We start from the raw sequence: 16,542 nt of genomic DNA on the forward strand, positions 1-16,542 counted from the left end.
ATCGATCCACGCTGAAAACTCAGTGATCCTGTGCCCACTGCAGTCATAATTGACGATGTCGTTGGGTCAACACAGGACCATGTAGGTGTCGTGTGATGCGAAGCTCCACGTTCAACAATGACCTCTGCCTTGTGCCTGCGCCTGAATTGTTCTCTGTTCGTCAGGTCTGCACCAGGCCGCTGCCTGTCCTGGATTGCACAGCGGGCAATCCTCCGACCTCTACGTTTTGTGACGAGACATGGCCGTCCAATACCTTGCGGCCTGCTCGTTATTTCAGCATCCTTCAACCACTCTCCACAGGTGCTCACGCGAGTAGTACGCCAACAGGCGACCAGCTTCGCCGTTTCACAGATTCTCCTTCCCAGCCGCAGGCCCACAACAATGTGCCCTTTGTCAGAACCACTTACATCACTGGACTTCCGCATTCGCAACACGTATCTTCGGTATAATGACTGACCTTTCGTCTGTCTTCAGCTTACAGTCTTTCCTTACTGCCTCACGTGCCCGCAACACCGCCAGGAGGCGTTCAGCCTCGCGGTGGCAGTGGTCATAATGTTTTAGCTCATCAGTGTATGTGTATGCATATGCATAAAATACATAAAGAGGAAATGGTGTTAGCAAAAATATCTAAATGTTCTTCACCGATTTAATTCAGGTTTTTACATGACACTCTAGTATACTATCAGAGGGAGACGGGCTAAATTTTTCTTTAATATCTGTGAAACGGCGAAGCTGGTCGCCTGTTGGCGTACTACTCGCGTGAGCACCTGTGGAGTGTGGTTGAAGGATGCTGAAATACCGAGCAGGCCGCAAGGTATTGGACGACCATGTCTCGTCACAAAACATAATTGTGTATGCAACACATTAAGGGGAAACGTAGTTAGGAAACATCTCAAATAGTACTTGACAGAGTTACTTCAAATTTTTACATGACACACTAATAAAAGTTCGAATGGACATAAGGTAAATTTTCTTTTAATACTTGTGGTATATAAATATATGTAAAATCTATCCTACAACATTAAGGCAAGGCGTTGTTTAACTTAATTACCAAAAATCTCGAAAAGTTCTTGACCGATTTACTTCAAATTCTTACACAATACTCCATGTACATTCGAACAGCATAAGCTATGCATTTTAATGTATGTAGATAGAATAGTTATCTATGTAATATGTAAAGATGAAAAGTTATTAAGAAAAATCTCGGAAAGTTCTTGACCCATTTACTTCTAATTTTTACACGTTACTCTAATGAATATTCGAACAAACACACGGTACATATTTTTTAATATATATAAAGATGAAATCTCGCAAAATTTGTGAGCGATTTACTACAAATTTTTACACGATTCTCTAACAGACATTCAGATGGAGATAGCGTATGTACTTTTTTGAACAACAATGTTGAGGTTTCCTGTGAAAGCCGATTGCGAGGAAGATGCTATGCTGTGATCAGTTTTAACTGCGGAAGCAAGGGATTCCTGTCACCACTCCGTTAAGCGAATGATGATGAGGATGATAAGGACAACACAAACACCCAGATTCCGGTCAAAGAAAATCCCCAACCCGGCTGGGAGTCGAACCCGGGACCCCGTGATGCAGAGGCAGCAACGCTAGCCACTAGACCACGAGCTGCGGACTTTTCTCGCTACTGGTATTCACAGAAAATAGAAAAATTTCTATTGATGGCCATTGGCTTATGATTAGAATACTACAATGGAATCTGAGCTTGCAAATAACAATAAACAACGCTGAAAGTCAGAGAGAGGACGAAGAAGAGATGGACAGAAAGTGAGGGAGAACGAGGAGATGGACAGAGAGAGGGGCGAGAAGGAGGCGTACGTGGAATTCCCACACATAAAAAATGAAATGATCGTATGGCATTGTTGGCCGGGAGGCGCCATTCGGGGGAGTTCGGTCGCCGTATTGCAAGTCCTTTTTAGGTGACGCCACATCGGCGAGTTGCGAGTCAGTGATGATGAAAAACACTCAACACCCAGTCCCCTGTGTGGTAGGCGGTAAAGCCACAGCTACGCTACGGTGGCCGACTCCCATAGATACTTAGCAATTTCGAAGTATTGCGGGTTTGGTAGTCATTTTCATCAATTACTGCATATTGTGAACTTTCAGGCGGGGAACCACGAATCCGATCATGTAGCTGAAAAGATGTCCACAGGCATGCAATTTGCTTAGAAAGAGATGATGTCAAAATCCTTCCAGGAGCGTCGGAATTTTAAAGTAACTTTTAATCCCCTGCTTGTAACACAAACTTTGCGCGAATAGCGAGGCAGTCGCGTTCTACGAGAACGGTATTTTCTGAATCCTTGCTGATTATGTTTCAACGGATTGATTTGTTTGATGAATCTCCTGATTTTTTAACTCAGTATAAATCAAAAACCCTAGTGCAAACCGATATTAATGAGGTGAACCCGAACACCATCGACAAAAATATCGGAGGTTGTTGAGGGATATTTTCAGACTATTTCGGCGTAAGGGATCCGTGGACTCAGGAGGCTCGTCACTGAGTAATCATGTAATTATGATTTATTCCGTTTACTACCTCAGTTACCTTGGTTTCTCTAAAAACTACCTTCTCAGTAGTGAACAAACCTATAATACCCAATCACCAAAACGTACACCACACAACGCAGAGCAATGCGTCAACCCTCAGACGATGCTTCACACTGTGTTGTGTTTGCTGTCGCTTCGGGCAGAGCTCAGTACAATGTAGTCACGGCGCTCTTCCACTGCATTCAGTGAATCTGCACAGGAGGTGCCTATTGCTAACTTTGCACCGTACCGCATTGTATCGCTGTTAACCTACAACTAACAATGACTGAAAAGCAAACCCAAATCAGGGCCGAACAGTACTGAAATAAAGAGGATGAAGAGTGAAGTGAGCGTTACTATCTTCAGCACCAAGAACCGTGAGTTGATGGGAGAAGTTTCTTTCCAGACAAGACACACAGCTCATCCCGTCGACATTTGACAGATATTTTCAGTGTACTGCAAATACAAAGATAAATGGTAGTAAGAAATCAAGTCAAAGGCAGTTGCTCTGTAACGATTCACCAGAGAGTATGGGTGCCGTATACCAAAATACTCAGACAATATCTGCTAACAACCCCAGTTATGTTCGTGAAGTTCTGGTTCATCTTGTACTCATTTATTTAGAATATGGCGAAACACACGGAAATGTTATACGGATGCGAGGCAATGCTAGTAATGAAAAAGAGATAAAACATCTTACATGTATGGTACAACATTTTTTTTTTTAAATTTCTCAATCCATTCAACTGCATTCGGGGTTAGTGACAGTTAAGTCCTTTACGATGTCAGGATATGATTTTAAAAAGGACACTACTGGCCATTAAAATCGCTACACCAAGAAGAAATGCAGATGATAAACGGGTATTCATTGCACAAATATATTATACTAGAACTGACATGTGATTACATTTTCACGCGATTTGGGTGCGTAGATCCTGAGAAATCAGTACCCAGAACAACCACCTCTGGCCGAAATAACGGCCTTGATACGCCTGGGCGTTGAGTCAAACAGAGCTTGAATAGCGTGTACAGGTAAAGCTGCCCATGCGGCTTCAACACGATACCACAGTTCATCAAGAGTAGTGACTGGCGTATTGTGACGAGCCAGTTGCTCGGCCACCATTGACCAGACGTTTTCAATTGGTGAGAGATCTGGAGAGTGTGCTGGCCAGGGCAGCAGTCCAACGTTTTCTGTATCCAGAAAGGCCCGTACAGGACCTTCAACTGAGAGGCACCCACATGCCTTGCTCATACTGTGGCATCAAGCAGTCAGGCCTGCAAGATGAGTGGTCTGCCAAGCGAGTGGATTCATTCTTATTTATCGAGTAACATTAACTCTCGTACTCACAATTTAGTTACAAATTATCCTCCTGTATGAATAATACGCAACGGAAACACGCATCTGACTATCAGTAATTTACAGAACTCTGACTGTTCACTACGCACTGGCAATACCACATTTTCTTTTTTCTTTTATTTAACGGCTTTTATCAACACGTGGCCACCGCACTGAATATGAATGGCGCACACATTATAAATTCGGGACATCATGACAACATACAATTCGAAGGAAAAGTCCACCAATCTTTTTCTTTTCACTATCTTATTTATTCCGATAAATTCTATAACCTAAACACACAAATTCTATAACCTACAACAATATCACATGAGAAATTCCGCCCAGTGGGCATGGCTTTACATTGGTGATTCTCTACCTTATGGTCTCGTAATTATTTAACGCTACAGTGCACTTTCTGGATAGGATGGTGGATCTTTTATTATACCTCACACTTCGACTCTCACAATCATCATAACGAAACTTTCCTCCAGACCGAGCGGTACCGAAGGAACAAGCATAACCCACTAATCTTTTGAAACTACCTTGCTACTCTCCCATGCAAACCACACATACCCAAATTACATGACATACACCACATTACGACATGGAATATAATACAATGAATAGTCACAACACTATCACTTTCAGTTTTCCCACTTCAATTAGTATTTATCCCAGTTTCACACGACACTGCCCCACTTTGTAATTCTACTTTCCTACTATGAACTCTGGAGACATATGCACGTCTTCCTGTGCAATGCAAGCCAAGTGGCGTTGCTGGATAGATGGCCAACTCACCTTGCTTCTGTCTCAGAGTTTTATAGTTTGAATCAAGCGTCACACGGAATCATATCATGCAAAGTAATATTAAGAACGTATTCATCACACACACGAGTCCTCAACTGATACCATGAACGAGTACTTCTCTTTATCCTTTGTCTCATACACAGATTGAGACTCACACAGTACTCACCACGTGGAAGTACTCGTCTCTAATTTCAAGTCCTGCACACGCCATTTCTTAAATATTTCAACTTATGGTGCACACGATATTTCTTAAATATTTCAACTTATTGTACACACGCTAGTAATTCAGCTTAACTTAAGCACACGGAAGTATTTCAACTTATTGCTACACGTGGTTTCATTGTGACCGTTGGTCACTTCCGAAGATTACTACAATCCCATTAATATTACCTGCCTGATATTTAATTCTCCCCACAAAAGTGCCTGAAATTGAGAAATTATTATTTCAAACTACTCTTAAATATTCCACATGCATACCATGTCTCCACTCTTTCGTCATTACGGAGCACAACTAAAACAGGTCATAACAGCACAAGATCCAGCGGCAGAGTGCTGAAACATGGCCGTTCTCGAGGTCCTCTCGCACCTCTGCTGAAGTGGGGGAGCACCTTGCTACCGTATTGGTCAGCCACATTTCAGGCGCTCAAAGCTCAGGTAAGTTTCATCTCTTTGGTCCCACCAAAGGATCGTCTCAAAGATGATCATATATTCACATTCACTATCTGTGGTTAGCAGACAAACCATACATTCATTCATTTCAAAAGATCTCACCAAACTGGACGTAGGGATTTATTTTGTGGGAGTGCACATGTGATCAATTAAATAAATAAATTGTCATTCTTTCCCACACTGGTATCCAGCTTCGCTGTATTAATTGAAATTGAGTTATTTTACAAAAAAAATGTGTTGTTCTGACAAAAATAATGAAGTATGTTGTACCTTGAGAGGTGGCATGAGCCCCCTCTCATATTTCTATCTTACGATTCTCCTCTCTAATTGCATGCAGTGAAAAGTCGCTATTCCTTCACACGCGGACTTCCCACGCAGCCTCTCTCGTCACCCAGGTGGTCCGGTGACAGGCGGGCTCTGCGGATCTGGAAAGCGCTAAGCCGACGGGTGTGAGGAAGTCGAGTGAATGCTTTGCAGACGCCGACATTGTCAAAAGACACGCCCGGAGGGGTCTGAAGTAGCGGCTGGGCTAGAGGTTCCGTTAGTTCGCAGAAACTTAGCGAAAACACTTTCTGGCGGGCTACCAGCGAGGCGTGGGAATGACTTGTGTACCCAGGCAGTTGTGGCGGGAAAATTCCCGCGCTTTCTGCAAAATAGTAACTGTGATTGGCTTGCTCAGGGCATAGCTCCGTGACGTAGCAAAATCAGCACAGAAATTGGCGCCAAGAAACTCCATTGGTGGAATGGTAGTGTTCCGGCAATGGAGTGGAATTTTCCGCCGGTTTTCGAGTTGCTGATTGGAACGTTTAACCACGGGCACTGTCGTGGGGGCGGGAATGTTGTGTGTTCGGCCTGTACGGGTGCTCTTGGTAGTCGGCTCTCGCCTTTCGGTCGAGGACGTCGAAGCAACCAGCCATCGGCTCCGGTACGCCAGATCGTGTTCTGGCAGTTAAGAAGACAGTTTGGTAAGGTATGTCCGCAGCACCGGCAGACAGGGATTTTCCTAGGTGATAATCAGAGCTCAGCAGAGCGCGCCTGTTTGTCTCTTTCTAACTTTGTTCTGTCTTGGGTAGCAGGAATTAATGTTGGGTTGACTATGTGTTTTCTCTAAGATTTGAGTTGCAAGGAATTGTTGGCTGCACATACCACTTCGTCATAATCCTCACAATCTAGGTTAGGGACAACTTCACATTCACAGCGTTTGTTTGAGTCTCCAATTTAAGCCAATTTGATGTATTATAAATGTTTCATGTGTTTTTGTTTATTATTTTGTGTTTAGTCTTAATAAATCATATTGTTATTTTGGACAGAACTTTCATTCTGTTAATCGGTAGAGCAACCCCATCATTCCTCACTATGTTAATGAAACCTTCGTTTATTTAACTTATTTATCAAATTAAATTATTGCAGGTGCCAAACTCTCTTCTACTCCACTGGCAGGGTTGATTAGAGTCAGTTCGCGTATTTTTTTTATCCTTGTGCAACAGCAAAAGTTGGAATTAGAATAGGGGGGGGCTTAGAGCATCATGTACATATGTAGATTCTAGAAGAATTGAGTGTTAAATACACTGCTAGCCCCGGCACCTCGCAACCTATTTTCAATGTCGGGCGGTACTATACCCTTTCACAACATGCGGTCGTGCATTATGTAAGTAGGCTGTTTATGTTTTCTTATTGGCAACGTTACGTAGCGCTCTATATGAAAATCACTGGCTGTGCTGTGTGCAGTCTGTGGCTAGTTTGCATTGTTGTCTGCCATTGTAGTGTTGGGCAGCGGCAGCTGGATGTGAACAGCGCGTAGCGTTGCGCAGTTAGAGGTGAGCCGCCAGCAGTGGTGGATGTGTGGAAGGAAATGGCGGAGTTTTGAAATTACATATATTATGACTTTTGATTATATTAAGGTAAATACATTGTTTGTTCTCTATTAATATCTTTCATTTGCTAACTATCCCTATCAGTAGTTAGTGCCTTCTGTAGTTTGAATCTTTTATTTAGCTGGCAATAGTGGCGCTCGCTGTATTGCAGTAGTTCGAGTAACGAAGATTTTTGTGAGGTAAGTGATTTGTGAAAGGTATAGTTTAATGTTACTCAGGGCCATTCTTTTGCAGGGATCTTTGATAGTCAGATTGCGTTGCGCTAAAAACATTGTGTGGCAGTTTAAGCACAGTCGTGTATAAAATGTTTTCTAAGGGGACGTTTCAATTATCCTGCTGAAATGTAGGGTTTCACAGGGATCGAATGAAGGGTAGAGCCACGGGTCGTATCACATCTTAAATGTAACGTCCACTATTCAAAGTGCCGTCAATGCGAACAAGAGGTGACCGAGACGTGTAACCAATGGCACCCCATACCATCACGGCGGCTGATGCGCCAGTATGACGATGATGAATACACGCTTCCAATGTGCGTTCACCGCGATGTCGCCAAACAAGGATGCGACCATCATGATGCTGTAAACAGAACCTGGATTCCTCCGAAAAAATGACGTTTTGCCATTCGTGCACCCAGGTTCGTCGTTGAGTACACCATCGCAGGCGCTCCTATCTCTGATGCAGCGTCAAGGGTAACCGCACCCATTGTCTCCGAGCTGATTGTCCATGCTGCTACAAACGTCGTCGAACTGTTCGCGCAGATGGTTGATATCTTGCAAAGGTCCCCATCTGTTGACTCAGGGATCGAGACGTGGCTGCACGATCCGTTACAGCAATGCGGATAAGATGCCTGTCATCTCGACTGCTAGTGATACGAGCCCGTTGGGATCCAGCACGGCGTTCCGTATTACCCTCCTGAACCCGCCGATTCCATATTCTGCTAACAGTCATTGGATCTCGACCAACGCGAGCAGCAATGTCAAATGGTTCAAATGGCACTGAGCACTATGGGACTCAACATCTTAGGTCATAAGTCCCCTAGAACTTAGAACTACTTAAACCTGACTAACCTAAGGACATCACACACACCCATGCCCGAGGCAGGATTCGAACCTGCGACCGTAGCAGTCCCGCGGTTCCGGACTGCAGCGCCAGAACCGCTAGACCACCGCGGCCGGCGCAGCAGCAATGTTGCGATATGATAAACCGCAATCGCGATAGGCTACAATCCGACCTTTATCAAAGTCGGAAACGTGGTGGTACGCATTTCTCCTCCTTACACGAGGCACCACAACGTTTCACCAGGCAACGCCGGTCAACTGCTGTTTGTGTATGAAAAATCGGTTGGAAACTTTCCTTATGTCAGCAAGTTATAGGTGTCGCCAACGGCGCCACAGCGTCTTCTTCCTGACGGTTAAATTTCGCGTCTGTTGCACGTCATCTTCGTGGTGTAGCAATTTTAATGGCCAGGAGTGTACAAGTAGAGTCCTGCGCGAGCTGCTGGATGGACTGAGGCGTTCCGGGAATACCACCTGCATGTAGAAAAAAATGTATTGACTTAGATCTGAATAGCAACTTCACAGAGGAGTAGAGGATTTTGGCTTTTTGGGAAATCATGAAGCATCTTTCTCCTGTCGTGGAGTGATTGGTCTGCTGTGTCTTTCGACAGGGTAATAACGTCACTTTTGCAGATTGTTTCCATTTGGCTTTTTGTGTATTACTGTGACCTGTGCAACCTTCCAGTCTGTAGACACGGATCTTCCGTCGTGTGGGCGATTTTAAATGACAGCTAAGAGTGGCGCTCGTCAGCATATTCTGAAGGGAACATAACTCCAGTAGAATATGGAACCAAGCTTTTCCTTTATTGAGTGAGGCTATACCAAGAGGTGCTATTTTTAAATTATTCCGATTCCCAGTTTCCTTCCATTCAGATTTGGAATATTTATTGCAGCTTACTTGGTGCAGGAATTTCAGAAAACGTTCAGAATTTCTTTGTATTTCTTGCTGGATTTAGAGGCAGAGTGTCGTTATGTAAATTCTTAAAAGTGCCTCTCACTGAAATCCGTAATATTTTTCGATATTCTGTAAACATTTACCATTCTTCGAGATTTTTTCAAATCTATAGTATGCTTCTTTCGCTGCTTATGCAATAATGCCTGTATCTGTTTCGTGCACCTGATCCGACTCTTATTCATTTACAAAATTGTTAAGGCTTTCGTGGCCACTTGTTGACAAACTGCCTATTGGTTTCTGTCTCGGGTTCTTCGGCCGACGTTCATCTAATGATTTTTCTGACGTTTCGCCAGCACGAGTGGCTGGCATTGTCAAAGCTTCACCCTCCATTGCCGGTGGTGAACTGGAGGCGAGCTCGCGGCATAAAACGCTCGATCATCGTCCTCAGTATTTCACCCACGTACGCTCACGCTTACTCGTTTAATACGAAGGGAACAGAGACCGCTTATTAAGTAGGCGTCGAGCGAATGTTTTCTTCGGTGCTGACACGTATTTTTAATCATATAACGCATACAACACAAATAACTTACGAGTGGTCAAAGTGCAAACGACAAGGACTCAGAATATTGAATGGAAACCGAATCACAAGAAACCATTTATGTTACCGTAGTATTTATTGGTTCATGACATACCCTGTGTATTGTTTTGCTGAAGAGACGGCATACGTCATCTCACTTCATATCACAAACATAGATGACTGAGCACATAAGTGCAAATGTATATGTGAAACAGCAGTGTTAACATACGGACATATCGGCATTAAATTTCTGTATCATTACTGAGTCTGTGCTAACAGATACAAATACTGTTACGGCGTTACCGTCTAAAATAATGTTATCCTCAAGTCGAAGATTGTTTAGGAGACTACCTTGGTTTAGTAAGCATAGTCGTGTCGGAGGTGGTACGCCCTGCCTTTCTCTGCCCCGCGAACTGATTCACTCAGCCAGTTGGAACGGACAAAGATTGGGGCAATAAATCCCAAGCCCTATTCTCAAAGGAACCACTCCAATATTCATCTTAAGCTAATTAGAGAAACCACGTGAAAGCTAAAGCTGGATGGCTGGAGGTGAATTATAAATCGTTCTAAATGGCAGTTTTGTTCTTCAACAAGGCTCGGTCCATTTAGTTAGAGAGAGATTTACAATTATCGCAAAACTAGAAACACGGTGCAACTTCATCTTTGTGCACTATCAAAACAGTTTCTTTGGTGGATGCCACAAAAAATTTCAAGCGAGACAGACGGCCTGTGCAATGTATTGAGCAGGCTACACAGTGGCGTGGAAGTCACCAGTTTCTGCGCTAAGTGACAGAAAGTCCTTTGCATTGTCTGGACATGATGTTCAAGCACATGGCCCACCGACTGTAACTCTGCGACATGCAGTAAGTCCACACACAGCGTTTTCAATTCTATTTCAGGCATCACTGAACAAGCCATTTTATAGTGCCACTGGCGGATAAAATCGGTTAACCAGTACTGGATCACACCGTAACGACTGATCGCAGCCGAGTACAAGGAGGGTTGTAGCACATGGACGTCACCAAACAGACTTCACACGGGTATTGCTGGTTCAATGATTTCGCCCATGTTTCAAGGCAACGGGTGCGTGGTGAAACAGGAACATTGGCAACTATGTCCAATGTCTGCAACCAGTGTGAAGCACATGGCAGAGGGTACTACCCAATGTACACTATGTGATCAAAAGTATCCTATAACCCCCAAAAACATCCGTTTCATATTATGTGCAGTGTGCTGCCACCTACTGCTAGGTACTCCATATCAGCGACCTCAGTAGTCATTAGACATCGTGAGAGAGCAGAATGGGGCGCTCCGTGGAACTCACGGACTTCGAACGTGGTCAGGTGATTGGGTGTCACTTGTGTCATACGTGTGTACGCGAGATTTCCACACTCCTAAACATCCCTAGGTCCACTGTTTCCGATGTTATTGTGAAGTGGAAACGTGAAGGGACATGTACAGCTCAAAAGCGTACAGGCCGACCTCGTCTGTTGACTGACAGATACCGCCGACAATTCAAGACGGTCGTAATGTGTAATGGGCAAATATCTATCCAGACAATCATACAGGAAATCCAAACTGCATCAGGATCCACTGCAAGTACTATGGCACTTAGGTGGGAGGTGAGAAAACTTGGATTTCATGGTCAAGCGGCTGCTCATAAGCCACACATCACGCTGGTAAATGCCAAACGACGCCTCGCTTGGTGTAAGGAGCGTAAACATTGGACGACTGAACAGTGAAAAAACGTTGTGTGGAGTGACAAATCACGGTACACAATGTGGCGATCCGATGGCAGGATGTGGGTATGGCGAATGCCCGGTGAACGTCATCTGTTAGCGTGTGTAGTGCCAACAGTAAAATTCTGAGGCGGTGGTGTAATGGTGTGGTCGTGTTTTTCATGTAGGGGCTTGCACTCCTTGATGTTTTGGGTGGCACTATCACAGCACAGGCCTACATTGATGTTTTAAGCACCTTCTTGCTTCCCACTGTTGAAGAGCAATTCGGGGATGCCGACTGCATCTTTCAACACGATCGAGCACCTTTTCATAATGCACGGCCTATGGGGGAGTGGTTACACGACGATAACATCCCTGTAATGGACTGGCCTGAACAGAGTCCTGACCTGATTCCTATAGGACAGCTTTGGGATGTTTTGGAACGCCGACTTCGTGCCAGGCCTCACCGACCAGCATCGATACCTCTCCTTAGTGCAGCACTCCGTGAAGAATCGGCTGCCATTCCCCAAGAAACCTTCCAGCACCTGATTGAACGTATGCCTGCGAGAGTGGAAGCTGTCAGGCTAAGGGTGGGCCAACACCATACTGAATTCCAGCATTACCGATGGAGGGCGCCACGAACTTGTAAGTCATTTTCAGCCAGGTATCCGTTTCATTCGCGCATGGAGCGAGAAAAATGACTTTTTGCTGCCTCTGTTGGCACTGAAATTGGTCTAATTTTATCTTCGTGTCCCCTACAGATGCACTACGTAGGAGTCTGTAGTGTATTTCTACATTCCTCGCTTTATACTGCTCCTTTAAATTTCGTAACTATGATTTCGCGGGATCGGTAATGTTCATCTTCAAGCCTCTACCGGTTCAGGTTTTCAACACCCGGGTGACCCTCTTTTTCAAGTCAGATAAACTCTATCAATTTTCGAACTACCTTTCATTGTATACAGTCAATGTGGATGGCTTGCAGTAATATGCTGCAAGTAATTTCCTATCTAGACTGATTGTACTTGGCCAGTATCAACGAATGATTCGATGTTTGCCTCCTCCTTTACCTACGGTTGAGCCCGAGCGATCATTTTATATCATATCCACCAAATTTTTTTCGCTTTCATATTTGTATGAGTTGATTTAGTGATGTTGCAGTTCCTCTACATGCTCCCGCTCGAAGCTAAATGGTTTGAGTCCTGCTCGAGACAAGACGCCACTACGTTTCTGTCCAGTTTACTGAGGACGTTAATCTTTCTTCTTGTTTCAGCTGCCCTTGCACTTAGTCTTGTCATCGATGGGCTGTGTATCGAGAAGACTTGGAATCTGCGCTACACGGAGGTGTGGAAGTCATCAGTTTCTGGGCTAAGTCGGCGCAATACCTTCGTCTTGTTACTATCTGCCATTTTTTATTGCTTTTCGTGTGTATTGTTTACTTTAGAGTTGCAACTATTGACGTACAGAACTGACTGTAACTGTTCACTTTTCTTATATTTCCACTGTACGTTACAAATGTTTCTACCATCACCATAAAATGGAAATGGTTAAATTTTGTAGGTTTAATTGTTTCCGGGCATCCTGTGGCAGTGTCGCTGAAGGCTTTAGACTGATTTTACGAGTAATACACACGTGGCATTAAAGTGTGAAGCAGCCGGCCGCGGTGGCCGAGCGGTTCTAGGCGCTTCAGTCCGGAACCGCGTGACTGCTACGTTCGCAGGTTCGAATCCTGCCTCGGGCATGGATTTGTGTGATGTCCTTAGGTTAGTTAGGTTTAAGTAGTTCTAAGTTCTAGGGGACTGATGACCTCAGATGTTAAGTCACATAGGGCTCAGAGTCATTTGAATTTGAAAGTGTGAAGCAAATAGCCGAGGAAGACTAGCCCATGAGCTCTCAAAGGCAGTGCCAAAAAGAGGCCTGAAAAATTAACACTACAGGTAGTTTTTGTTAATTTTAACAACTCTTCAAAATGGTTCAAATGGCTCTGAGCACTAGCTCTGAGCACTATGGGACTTAACATCTGTGGTCATCAGTCCCCTAGAACTGAGAACTACTTAAACCTAAGGACATCACACACATCCATGCCCGAGACAGGATTCGAACCTGCGACCGTAGCGGTCGCGCGGTTCCAGACTGAAGCGCCTAGAACCGCTCGGCCACACCGGCCGGCTTTAACATCTCTTCCTAATAATAATGGTTGCACAATCCGTCGAGATGTGTAGTGGAATGCATTCAAATTTCAAAAACGTATGTATGTATGTTGACATTTCGTCCTAAACTACTCGACAGATTTCAACAATTCTTCGCACATTTATCATTTACTGACTGGGGAGAATCACTGGGGAGTAGGGGGGGGTGTTAAGAACAACCCACCCTTCAGAGGGGCGGGTTGGGGGTGAAAAAGCAGTATAGCCCACGACGTGAGAATACCCATACTTTACTTATCCAGGATTTGAGAATGAGAAAACTTGAATCAGATTTTACACATAATTTCAAGCCTTTACGAAACTTTTTCCCGCTGACGACCCAAACAAATGATGAGAGGCAAAAGCTTTGTCTCTTATACATTTTCAGTGTGCAAGCAGCAAAAGAGTCACATGAAGCATAACGTTTTAATTTATTACTTCTTTACTACTAACTGTGCCGCGCGGGGTAGCTATGCGGTCTGAGGCGCGTTGCCACGGTTCGCGCGGCTCCTCCCGTAGGAGGTTCGAGTCCTTCCTCGGACATGGGTGTGTGTGCTGTCCTTAGCGTAAGGTAGTTTAAGTTAGATTATGTAGTGTGTAAGGCTAGGGACCGTGACCTCAGCAGTTTGGTCCCATAAGAACTTACCACTACCAACTGTATTCGTGACACATTTTGCAGTATTCACATATACCACTGAATGTACCAGAAAAATTACATCTTTCCACGACACTTAGGAGATATGACTCAAACTTCAATATGTGTGAAAATAGAACCGCAGGGCAAAATTCGCTAAAGATACAGGTCAAATATGTGTATTAAATAACCGTGAAATATGTTAAAGACTAAGTTTTCAGTCACAACAACGGAAAATACACACCAAAACCTACACAAAATTCCAAAAGGTTTTGCAATGAACATACTTGAAGAATTGTAAATCTAGATACACAGGAGAAGAAACCCAAAAGAAATATGAAACGAGCATACCGAATTTAAACTCAAATGTTACTTCAAATACTTTATGTACTTTTAGAACACGATAGTGGATAAATCCGAAACAACATACGCAACAATCAAAGGTAATACTGACAAAATTAACTTAATAAAATAATATCGCTGTTCATCTGTATAATCTTTGCAAACATACAACGTCGTAAGAACAGAACTGTCAAACTACTGTCAAACCATATTTAACGTACTATAATCCGTATATTTACGTCACTTACCATGAATCAAAACAGTGACGAGATCACTAGCGACGTAATATGGACATCACATCGTTCTAGACGAGAGTGCAATATAGTCCCTTTAAGATAAATGACATTCACATTTGCAGACAGTCTTACCAAAATTGTATTCGCGGGTGCTTGAAAATAGCGATAAATTCCAAACAGTCTGTCCCTCATAAAGATTAATTATTATGAGCAGCTATTCTGGTGCATCCTAGTAATAAAGGAGACGTAATTCACGAATATCTATCATCCAGCTACTAAGTTTACACTCACAACAAAAACTTACGACCTTATGCTCCTCATGCTTCTGAAATGTTAAAGCATAATACAAGTCTTTGGTCAAGATTCTCCATCGTCAGAAAATTCTCGGAACATCAAACGGCTTTTGGTATACGGCGAGAACTTGGATGAAACAAGCTTTATTGACAAGTAAACAAAAACATCAATGTAGACGAAACACTGCACAGTTGCAGAACATATATAAAGATATATACACCAAAAATCAATCTCTCTTCAGGCATTTGCGTGCATTTATACCCTGAACAGGTACGATTCCAAAAGAGATTCAGTAATTGTGTATCTGATTCAGTAATCGTGAATCTGAAACTTCTTGGCAGATTAAAACTGTGTGCCAGACTGAGACTCGAACTCGGGACCTTTGCCAAACTTCACAGAAGAGCTTCTGTGAAGTTTGGAAGATAGGAGACGAGATACTGGCAGAATTGAAGCTGTGAGGACGCTTCGTGAGTCGTGCTTGGGTAGCTAAGATGTTACAGCACTTGCCCGCGAAAGGTAAAGGTCCCGAGTTCGAGTCTCGGACCGGCACACAGTTTTAATCTACCAAGAAGTTTCATATCAGCGCACACTCCGCTGTAGAGTGAAAATCTCATTCTGGAATTGTGTATCTGTCTGGTAGATATGCATCTGCAGTGATCTGCGATTTTTTTGGTTCCTCATAGTAGGATTCCGCAAATGTATTTCTTGCTGGTAAAGCCCCAAAAACTCGAACTTTCGTGTTATTGCGCTGATCATAAGACAACGTGTTTTCAGATATCCGTTCCGGAAGTACAAGCGACAAACAAACTCGAGTTTCGACACTACAACCAAAAGAATAACGTTGGCGCTATTGTGCGGTCTGTGTATTGGTATTGGTCCAGATCCGTTTGATGTTTGATCGAAATAGCGACAGACAACGATTGTTGTTGTTGTTGTCTTCAGTCCTGACACTGGTTTGATGCAGCTCTCCATGCTACTCTATCCTGTGCAAGCTTCTTCATATCCCAGTACTTACTGCAACCTATATCCTTCTGAATCTGCTTAGTGTATTCATCTCTTGGTCTCCCTCTATGATTTATACCCTCCACGCTGCCCTCCAATGCTAAATTTGTGATCCCTTGATGCCTCAGAACATGTCCTACCAACCGGTCCATTCTTCTTGTCAAGTTGTGCCACAAACTCCTCCCCAATTCTATTCAATACCTCCTCATTAGTTATGTGATCTACCCATCTAATCCTCAGCATTCTTCTGTAGCACCACATTTCGAAAGCTTCTATTCTCTTCTTGTCCAAACTGTTTATCGTCCATGTTTCACTTCCATACATGGCTACACTGCATACAAATACCTTCAGAAACGACTTCCTGACA

This window comes from Schistocerca cancellata, chromosome 6, assembly GCF_023864275.1.
Source record: "Schistocerca cancellata isolate TAMUIC-IGC-003103 chromosome 6, iqSchCanc2.1, whole genome shotgun sequence".
NCBI lineage: Eukaryota > Metazoa > Arthropoda > Insecta > Orthoptera > Acrididae > Schistocerca > Schistocerca cancellata.